This window comes from Pinus tabuliformis, chromosome 3_1 (genome assembly GCF_031772625.1).
Source record: "Pinus tabuliformis cultivar Carrire ecotype Pingquan chromosome 3_1, CPIR1, whole genome shotgun sequence".
In the NCBI taxonomy this organism is placed as follows: domain Eukaryota; kingdom Viridiplantae; phylum Streptophyta; class Pinopsida; order Pinales; family Pinaceae; genus Pinus; species Pinus tabuliformis.
The window spans coordinates 582,534,907-582,546,461 of NC_142301.1; positions in this window are offsets into that span (position 1 = coordinate 582,534,907).

Genomic DNA, 11,555 nt, shown 5'->3' on the forward strand with positions numbered 1-11,555 from the left:
ACAGATAGTCTAACAAGCTAATCTCTTTAAATGGCTATCAGAAAAAATAAAGAAAAAATGAGTCAAAGAGGAGTTTTCTTGGACAATTAGTCCAACAAATTGATCTCTTTCTAAAGGTTATGATTTTGCAGGGAATTACTAGGAGATTAAGTCTTAATCTACCTTACCCAGACCTTCTTACAATTGCTTTGAACATATGTAGAACAAGTTATGAAAATACTGTAAAGACACACGAGAAACACAAAATTCTGTCATAACTCAAGTTGGAAGGCCTTCATTAGAATTCTAGTAGAGAAGTTGTTACATAGTTAAAGAGCCTTGGCATCGAAAGTACACTCCAATTACTTCAATTGATGAAGTATTTATACAATTTATTACAAAATATCTTGATAAAAATATCAATTACTATTACAAATATCTGAAAACTATATAACAAAAATAGAACACAAATAAAGGTAACTAAAACTATTTGAAGAGTTCTGGTACTATCGTTGAGGATTTTTGTTGCTAAAGAGGAGCAATTCAAATTTGTTTACAACTCATATTTGATGAGGTGGCCTCCAAGTCACTAACTGTTTTTGAGCTTTTTCCTCTCGAATTTCTGAAAAATAGGGTCCTGTAATACCTTTGTTTCTTCCAAACAAATATAGCTGTTAGAAAAATGAGAGAGGTGGTAGTAAGTGATGATGTTGGTAACAAAAAAATATTTCAATTTTTGAAAATTCATTTCCACATGCTCGGAAACCGCATTTGAAAATACTAACTAAAAACAGGAAAATCCGAGAAAATATGCCTTTAAAGATGCACTTGTATCTCCCAAACCATAACAACAGTTAGAAAACTAAGAGAGGTTTTTGTTCATGAGGAGGTTAGAAAACAAAACCTCTTTTAGTTTTTCAAAATACATTCTCATGGGTTTGTAAGAAATGTTTGACATTACTATAGGGAGAAAACATAATTTTATCTGACCATGAGATAGGCATATGACATGGGGGTAGGAGATGATGTGGAGGCAGAAGGAAGGCATGGGATGGAACAGTAAGCGGGACTAGGATGAGTAAGTAGGAGATAAGTGGCAGTGTTTGACTGGTGGGGAAATGCTGTGAAAGCTAACGTAATTAAGAAGGGTGGTTTACGTGAGGAGTGAATGTGATTGGTGGAGTTAACTAACAAATGATGTGGTAGAAGGTGAGTGGCAGGAGCGAAACGGATAGGAGAGCAGTATCGGGAGGCAGAGAAACAACTTTTCAGGGGGGGGGCGGGGAGCGGTTAGTAGTTTTTCCCAAGGGGGGTCCGAAATGATGGGAGGCTACCACGTTAGGGTGGGCATGGTTTCGTATACTGCCCATTTCAGACCCCCTCAGATGGTAAAGTTCAGATGGTGAGGGGGGGCCGAAATTGTATTCGGGGTGTCGGATGCGGGAATATGGGCGAATATGGAGTGTGATGTGACGGAAGGTTAATCTCAAGTGATGGGATACTCGGTGGGGCCGTTGGGAATTATTTAATGCAATGTTGGAGAATGTGCGATATAAGAGTGGTGTTAATACTTAGGGATATGAAGGTGGAGATTAATGTGAGCAGAGGGGTGATATAAGGATTTAAAACTTAGAAATAGGATTAGTATCAAATAATTGACATATAAACCTAAGAGAAAATACTTTTCTCCTCTTACATGAAAACAATTATATTTTTGTTTGTAGCACATTAATAGCAGCCCGTGCATTTATAAAAACATTTAGTGTGCCAAAATATGTTACAACATCAACTCCAATGGGGTTTGCTTCCCCCTACGGGATGCAAAGAACTAGTAGACCAACTGCCTTAAGTGTTGGACATGGATTCATACCATAAAACCATCAACCACTGATCTGCCATCTTATGTAGAAATATAACCAATTCTCATGGATCAATCTATCATTTGAATACTGCACACTACAACCTAGAACTGTAAAATGAAACCATATGCCTGCAGTAATTCAGATACTGTTTCATACTAAAATCTGAAAACTGAAAATTTCTAGAGACTAAAAATACAAATTGATCTATCATATACTCTTCAAATCACACCACTCATAAACAACGAACACGTTGATGTACTGCATATTGAAACTCAAGATATCTATTCAATCCCCACACCTCTATCTAATTGAAGTGAAAAACTTTACACAGTTAGGTGTAATTTTCTTTGCAATGTAACCAAGTGCAAAGTGGATTTATTGAAAAACCATATTGCCAGCAACTGAAAATTTGAAGAATATATACAATATGAACGTGAAATCCTATGGGAAACTTATACTCATAGGTGTACTTTAAAATATGCATCCTCTGTAGACATTTTAGATTTCTGACCATAGCTAAGAGGGAGAGACATATACTGTTGATTGGAAGTATCAATGAGCCTTGCATAGTAGTAAAGGCAGGTGAAATTTCGAAATAGTGGGATCGGTTATCCAGTGGAATCGCCATATGACAAAGTGGAGTCACCGGGTGAAATAAATGCAACCAATACTAAATGCCTACTCCTTGTTCACTAGCAAGGAATAGATCTAATATTTATTGTTCACCGGAGAAAGATATCTTCGTTACTTCGCTCCCCGGCAATGATGCCAAATGTTGTACCTATTTCCCATAGGCAGTCCTTGGCTGCAAAAACTACGCCAGGAAACCAACTCAACCAGCCTTTAGGTTCAAGTTGCTCGATGAACCAGAGGGGGATCCCTCAATGGTTACGAAGATTTGTTTAATGTTGTTCACTTGTCGCTGAACAATAACCTTTGAAGAACGATGGCTAGATTTATGGTTTTAATTGGGGGTGGTTGGTGATCAATGACATTCCCTAATTAGATTAAAGGCCTCTCACACAGTGTCCCTTCTGAAAGTGTCAACTTCCAGCCTGAGAGAATGACTTAGCTTTTTCAAGGATTGTGGTAGAAGAATGTAAGGGGATTCCTAATAATTGAGAAGTCAAACTGACTACTTAACAGCTAGGGAAATTTAGATGTGTGTAGAATATTTCTACAGCCCAACAAAAACATATCCAAAGGTAACAAAAGGCCAAAGTGAAACCGATTCCAAGAGGAGCTATTTCAAATAGATAGTCTAACAAGCTAGTCTCTTTAAATGGCTATAAGAAAACATAAAGAAAAAACTAGTCAAAGAGGAGGTAGCTTGGACAAATAGTCCAATAAACTAATCTCTTTCTAAAGGTTATGATTTTGTAGGGAATTACAAAGATATCAAGACTTAATCTACCTTACCCAGACCTTCCTACAATTTCTTTGAACATATGTAGAACAAGTTATGAAAATACTAGAAATACATACGAGAAACACAAAATTCTGTCATAATTGGAGCCGGAAGGCCTTCATTAGAATTCTACTAGAGAAGCTGTTACATAGTTAAAGAGACTTGGCATGAAAGTCCCACTCGTATTACTTCAATTGATGAAGTATTTATACAATTTACAACAAAATATCTTGATAAAAATATCAAGAGATATTACAAATATCTAAAAACTGTATAACAAAAATAAAATACAAATAAAGGTAACTAAAACTATTTGAAGAGTTCTGGTATTATCCTTGAGGATTTCTGTTACTAAAGAAGAGAAATTCATTTTTTTTTTCAACTCATATTTGATGAGATGGCCTCCAAGTCACTAACTTTTTTTGAGCTTTTTCCTCCAGAATTTCTAAAAAATAGGGTCCTTTAATACCTTTGTATCTCCCGAACCATAATAACTGTTAGAAAACTAAGAAAGGTTTTTTTACATGAGGAGGTTAGAAAAAAAACCTCTTTCAGTTTTTGAAAATACGTTTTCATGGGTTTGTAAGAAATGTTTTACATTACTGTGCTATATAGGGAGAAAACATAATTTTAGCTGACCATGAGATAGACATTTGATGTGGGGGTAGGAGATGATGTGGAGGCAGAAGGAAGGCATGGGATGGAATGGTAAGTGAGAGTGAGATGAGGAAGGAGGAGATAAGTGGCAGTGGTTGATTGGCAGGGAAATGCTGTGAAAGTTGACGTAATTAAGAAGGGTGGTTTACGAGGGGAGTGAATGTGATTGTTGGAGTTAACCGACAAATGATGTGGTAGAAGGTGAGTGGCAAGATCTCAATGGATAGGAGAGCGGTATTGGGAGGTGGAGAAACAACTTTTCGAGGGGGGGGGGAAGAAGCGATTAGTAGTTTCACCTGAGGGGGCTCTGAAATTATGGGAGGCTGCCACATTAGGGTGGATGCGGTTTTGTATACCGCCCATTTTGGACCCACCCTCTCCTCCCCCCCCCAACTTGATGGTAAAGCTTAGATGATGAGGGGGGGGGGATCGTATTCGGGCTGTCAGATGTGGGAAGATGGGTGGAGATGGAGAGCGATGTGACGGAAGGTTAATCTCAAGTGACAGGATACTCATTGGGGCCGGAGGGAATGATTTAATGCAATGTTGGGGAATGTGTGATATAAGAGGGGTGTTAATACTTAGGGATATGAAGGTGGAGAGTAATGTGAGCAGAGGGATGATATAAGGATTTAAAACTTAGAAATAGGATTAATATCAAATAATTGACATATAAACCTAAGAAAAAAGCCTTTATGCCTCTCCCATGAAAACACATTTGATGTTTGTTTGTGGCGCATTTAGAATAGAAGCCTGTGCATTTATAAAGACATTTTGCGTGCCAAAATATGTTTCAATAGGTTGGGCGAGATGTGTGATGAGCATGAACCTCGCCACATGAGTGGAGGTCGAGCATGACATGTGAAATAAGAAAAAGGCATGAACCGGGCAAGACATGTGATGGAAGTTGCCCGGGAAAGATGTGTAATGGGTGTAATGAGTGTGGGTGAGTTTGGTGAAGTGAGAAGCCATGCCCCAGGCACGATTGTATGATTGCACGATGGCAGGGTGCCGAGGTGCGCGATAGAGTGTGGTGTGTCATGCATGCCAGGGCAACTGATGAAAGGGTTGTGCCTGCATGACACACGGTGGGTCGACTTGACTTATGAAGGGGTGCCAACCTAAACAAATGAATGAAAAATGACACATATAAGTAAAGCATTGTCATTACCTTGAGTTGGGACCATGGCCAAATGGGCGTCCATGACGATCCTTGATGACTTATAAACCATGCACACCTAAGTCGTGTGATGCAACGGGTGTGGAGAATGGGCATGACACATTGGACGCATGGGTCTGGTGTTTGGCAGATTGGTTGGATGAAGTGGACCCATGGGCGTTGCATAGGGTGCACACTAGAAAAGCGAATACCTTAGGCAGGTCCACACTAAGGTGAAATGCACATGCACCCATAGGTCGATTGCATGCATGAGTCAACGAGAAGCAGGCTAGATGAAGTGTTGGGCAACATAACAACATGATTGGTGCAATGGCCACGTTAGGCGGAGGGTACCAATGATATGCACACGACGGGAAAGGGAGGGGCAAGATGTGCGATGGGCATGATCATGATACATGAGTGGAAGTCAGCACGATGTGTAGCATAATCAAGGGAAAATTCAGCGAAGAATGCAGGAGGGTGACATGTGATAGACGATGACATGGGTGCCTAGATACCCTACGGGGTGTTGTGTGCTGGGAATGAGGCATGTAAACTTAGACATTCATTAACACCTAGTGTTTAAAGTTTTTAAATAGTGTTCAAAGATTTTCCTGTGTGGAGCTTTCCTTACAATGAAATCTCTGGCTCCCTCATCTTTAGCCACTCCTTGAGGTCATGTATCCTAATTTGTCCCAAAAGGTTCCTTGACAATTTTAGGTAATGGGAAAATGCCTCGTTAGTTCTTCTTGTATATGCATGCATTATTGGCTACTTTAACGATCAACACTAATAATTTTTCATGGTCTAGCTCTGTGATTTAGGCCACGTTCACTTGGGTGAGACATTTTGAGTATTAGACATCTATAGCTCACTCTACCAAAGACAAAAAAAAAATTGGAAACACACCCGGTCAAAGACAATAATTGAAAGTACAAATCAAATCAGAGATCCAATTTCAGAAATTACTCCATGATTGATAGAGAAATCAAAGTTGTAGGGCCATTACACTTTGAACCTACATATTGTGCCTGATTTCAGAGAACAAAATTCTTTAGTGGCCTCACACTAGAATCTTATGGCCTCCCTACAACATAATGAACTTAAGTAAAACGAATGGTGTGAGACAGAAAGGTTAGGTTTTGGTTAAGCGAGGTAAGATGGCACTTGGGACTCATGTAAGTCCTTGGCCTCCATGAGGTCCAAGTGTTCATTGGTTTTATTTTATTTTATTTTCTATTTTCATTTTTTTCTTTATTATATTTTTCATATTTCATTTTATTATAGATGTATTTTTATTTTTATTTTTTATTTTGTATAAATATAATAAGAAAAATAATAAAAGTAATCCTTTTTTTCAAATTAAATAATTGTAATATATATATATATATATATAAGATTAAGTGTGTGAATTTTTTATTAGGCTTACTTTTAATATGATAATAAATTAAATAATTAACTTAACATTGTAATTGTTACATTGTTAATACTAAGGCTATATTAAATAATTAGTTAATGAATTACTAATAACATTAATTAATTAACTAAAGGATATTTAAGATGTTATGGATTGATGGTATAGTGTTAACTATAATAAAAATTATAAAGGTACAACGAGGCTTTCAATGCATGATAAACATGTTTGAGAGTAATTGTTAGGTGCAATGCAGTAGCTCACTTAGCTAGTAATGGGAGAGGATTTAGAACATCCTTGAGGATTTTCTCAGTATCAATAATTCTTGTTTATAAGCATAATAAAAAGGAAATATTAAACCTATCATTTTGTAAACATGTGTGAGCCAAGTGAGAGTTGACAACGTCGTAAGTTGCACTAATGAACCTTTTGTGTCATGAAAATATTTGACCAATAAATAATAGTGAGGAAGCGAATAAATCAAGGTCGAGGAGGGTCGATACAAATACCATATACTTTAGAAAACCCAGTGCCATTATTGGAGTTGAATCTCATATTTTTCTCCCTAGAGGAAATTAATGAAACATTAAGAGGGCACCAAAAAAATGAGGTTGAAGTAGAGAACCCTTCATCAAAGGTAAAAAACCCCAAAGGATCAAGGGACTCTAACAAAGGACTTCCAACTAAGGACATTATTAGAGAGATCTAGAAGATCATGCTCCCAAAATTTGTCGGAGGCCATGCCAACGAATTAGCAGAAGCTTGGTTGGAGGGAATGATAAGATGTTTCACACTTAGATAGTTTACTTCAAATTCGAAGGCTAAGATAGTGATATTTTAGCTCGGAGATAGTGTCGTAAACTGATGAGATAACCTGAAGTGACAACTACACCACACTCATGACACAATTACTTGGGAGTTATTTGTGAAAAGGTTCATGAAGAAGCACCTACCAACATATTACAAAGAACAACAAGTAGGAACCTTACCTATGGGAATTTAGAATTATCTCTAATTTGATGCTTTATTTATTATCATATTAATATTAATTTATGAATGATGATGTGGTGCCATGGCATATCATTTCCATGATTTAATCTCAATTTTGATGTTATTTATTAATATGTTTATTTGCATCCAATATGACATTTATGCTTTATCATTGACTTAAGATGTTTTGGTTATTATACGAGTCAATTAAATGTTACAAGCATATAATGGTATCAAGGATGATAAAAAAATGTATTGACTAACCTTGAGGTCAATGCATTGAACGAATTAATGATTAGCATGCATTTGTTGGGTTGTGTTATATTCTTTCCACAACTAGCCCCCTTAGTTAACTGGGGGGTTAGAGGGGGGGCGGAACCCCCCCTTCCTTGCGCAATGGGGGGTCACAGGGGGTTTGAGGAGGGTGGGTAGCCCCCCTCTATGGGGTTCAGGGTAGCACCCCGGGGAATTGTTTTTGGTCCCTATATTAGGTGGGTAGACCTACCTATGGTTTTGTGCATGGTTTTCGCACATGGTTTTGGGCGCGATGGTTTTCAGTCCATGGTATATGATGCTTCGACATGTATAAATATGTATTGTAACATTGAAATTAACATAATGAAAAATCAAGCTGGTAGCCCCAGTTTTGGGATCCAGGGGAAAATCTCTGTGTATATGTGTTTTATGTGTTATGCTCTCACATTTTTTATTTTTTGTGTGTTTAGAATTCGTATGTAGGTAATTTTTGTATGGGGTTAGAACCTACATTTGGTATCAGAGCTGTTTTGGCTTCAAGGGGACGACTTTGTAGCTGAGGGCCTTTTCTTGGGCCTGTGGTAGACCCTGTTCAGTGGTGTTACCGGGAAATCTAGTGTCTATGCAGAGCTGCTAGTCCCACTAAGGCTGGTAGCTACCTTAGAAACAAACAAACTAAAACTACTTTCGTTTTCCTTTATGAGAAATAGATAAGAGGGGAATGAAGGAGACCAACCTCTGTCTTGTGCTTGGTTCCTTGCTTGATTCCTCTCCCTTCTGATAGATCTTTGCCACTTGCTTCCTCGTCTGCCCAGCTTCAAAGAGCACCTGTAGAATCAAAGCAGCATAACACTATCCAAGAACGTATATCTATTATCATAAGCAATATAGGACCAGATATATATTGACCACACAAATGCATATATCATCAATCATACAAGAATGTGGTGGAAAACTTGAATAGCTTTATTAATAATCAAGAATAGCAAAGAGGATTACAACCAATTGTTCTGACCCAGCATCATCCTCTCAGCAAGAAAGCCCTTCTTCACCTCATGAAAAGCTTAGATCACCCAACACTATGATGTTGCACCAAGAAACCAGCAGCACTTCTTTACAAGATACAAAATTCCAGCCCCCGGATCTCTGGGATGAGGGATCCATATATAGATGTTTGCAAGGGGGTGAGTCAGCCTTTGAGATTTGATTAGTGTCCTCTCTCTGGTAGTTCTTGATTCCACTTGGAGATTGATGATCTCTTACTCATCCCTAGGCGAATGCAGAGAGGCAAGTGTCACAGGAGAAGTTTCTGGAAGATTCCATGATCTTCCACCTTGTAGATTGACCCTGCCATTTGTCCACTCTCACCCATAGCACCCCATAGAAGGGATTTTCAAGATGCATTGCACCTCCCATGTGTATTTAGGTGGGATGCAGCGCACTTTGACCATGGAGCAGGTGAGATGGTCCAGTTTTGACCAGTTCTGAGTAGTTTTTCATGGAGAACTTCTGGGAGAAGATGTAATCAGTTGACCTTGTTCTTTTAGAGGTTGGAACAACAATTTTAGGGACTTAAGAGCCCTTGGTTTATGGACATTTATGATTGGGGTTGCAGTGCCCAAAAATGTCTATAACAGTTGCCCCCTAAAGCATGAGGTCGTTAATCTGTTGATGTCGGGCGAAATGCTTTATCATGAGGATCTGAAGTTTTTTCATGCTGGAAGGCGACCTATAATAAGATACAATACAATACATTATCTTCATAATATTTTCATGATCTAGCTGAGGCGGGCATTCCCATGCTCAACTTTATAAATTCATTTTCATGTACATAAGATAGACAATCGTCTGAGTGTAGACTAATGATTCTGGTAGAGCTATCATCCCTTAGGTTGGATGATTATCTGTGCAGTAATGATGTACATTTTATGTATTTATTTTCCTGAATATATATCGCAGCCCGGATGGATGAAACTAGATCCAGGGTCTTCAATCTCATTCGATCTTCACTCAAAGTACAAGTCGATCCATGTGAGAGATGTTCTGGAGTCGAACATGGAAAGACATCGCCTGATTACCAGCCAATGATGTGAGCTGTTAACAGACGCGAGAGGAATCACCGATAATGATGATGACCCTCAAGGTACTACAGTACAATTCACGTGGTGTGAATAAGGGACTTGGCATCGAACACCACGTAAAATCTTTCGATTGAAGGCCATTGATGCAAACCTGTCGCCGGAAGTGCGAAACTTTCCATTAAGGCATGCAAGCTTCAAAGTACTGAAAGGGTTGTTCCTAGATCGACTTCTTGGATAATGAGCTAATGTCGACAAGAAGCGATCCGTCATAGGAGGGCCTTAGTGAATCCCACATCAATGACACGGAACGGAGCAAATGATTTTAATGGAGGTGAAAACAATCTGGTGATATAAGGTTCAGGGTGGCAGTCATGAAAGAATGGTGCGTAAATGTATTGCAATGGGTGAGACACAGGTGAATTCTATGAGCAAATTCTCTTGAACATATCGGCGACATTGACATGATGGATTGGTAGCGTTAACCCAAAATATGGATGGTGTGATGGACCCATGGTGATATGACCAGTGAACGGAACAACCCAACCCGACTCGGATGCGGAGTGAAAGTGTCATGTTCAAGAGCGACTTGCTACCAATAAGGTTTCTTCACGTTTTCTTCCCAATTTTTCCCCAGTCATTGCTGACCAGTACCTCTTTATTTTTGTCAAGCTTGAGGAGGATAACATATGCTTGTTCTATAATTTTCCCTTCGGGCAAACCCATCGCTATGTTTTAACGAGCCTAGCGATAGTGAAACTCGTTCTTGTCTGTATAGACGAGTTTTTCGCTATTCGGTTTTAACGAGTTTAACGACAAGGATAACTCGGTCCTTTTCAATTTTAGAGAGTCTGAAAAAGGGACGTAAAGAAAACTCCAATAATCCTTTTTCGTCATATAATCCCTTGAGTCCAAAAAAGTATAAAACAATACAAAAGGGATGAATTTTCGGTACTTTTAACGAGCCGAACAAAACAAGCACTCGATCTTTTTGTGTAATGATCCCTCAAGTCCAAAAAGATTAAAATCTAAAGGAGGGATAGCACTTCCGGTCCCTTTAACGAGCTAGAGAGGCCAATTGCTCGACAATCTTTTCATATTTTACGGCCTACCTTAACAGAGGTATCTTATTCTGGTCTAACCCCATTTTCCTAAATGGATGGGTGTGTCAACCAGTCATATATCCTTTGCAGAAACCTACCCTATACCCAAGGTTTTCTTGTCGAAATAGGCTAGGGTGCATGCCCCCTGGGTTTCAGTCATATCCCCCGAATCACTCGCGCTCATCGGGAGGACGGACTGGGGATTGATGAGACATTCCTTGCGTGAAAAGACCATTCAGGGATGGTATATGACTATTTTCTATGTGTGAACCGGGAAATGAAAGCTGGTCTACGAGCTTGACCACTCTTCCTTCATGTGGAAAACACATTACTCTAAAGAGTGAGGAGACAATGGCTCCCATGCAATAAATATAGTCACGTCCAAGGAGTAGATTATAATCCAGGGGTCCTTGGACTACCATTACGTTCATATGAACGGTTTTCCTTCTCAATGTTATCGGCACATTGGGAAGGATCCCTAACGGTCGACTGGTTCCTTTGTCAAAGCCTGTTAGATTTCTCATTTCAGGCAAAAGCGATGGCGAACCAAGCGCTTTCCAAGCAGTTTAGGAAAGGATACTCACAGAAGCCCCTTCATCTATGATGGTACCAGCCATGACCATTATATATATTTGAGTAATGATTTGAAA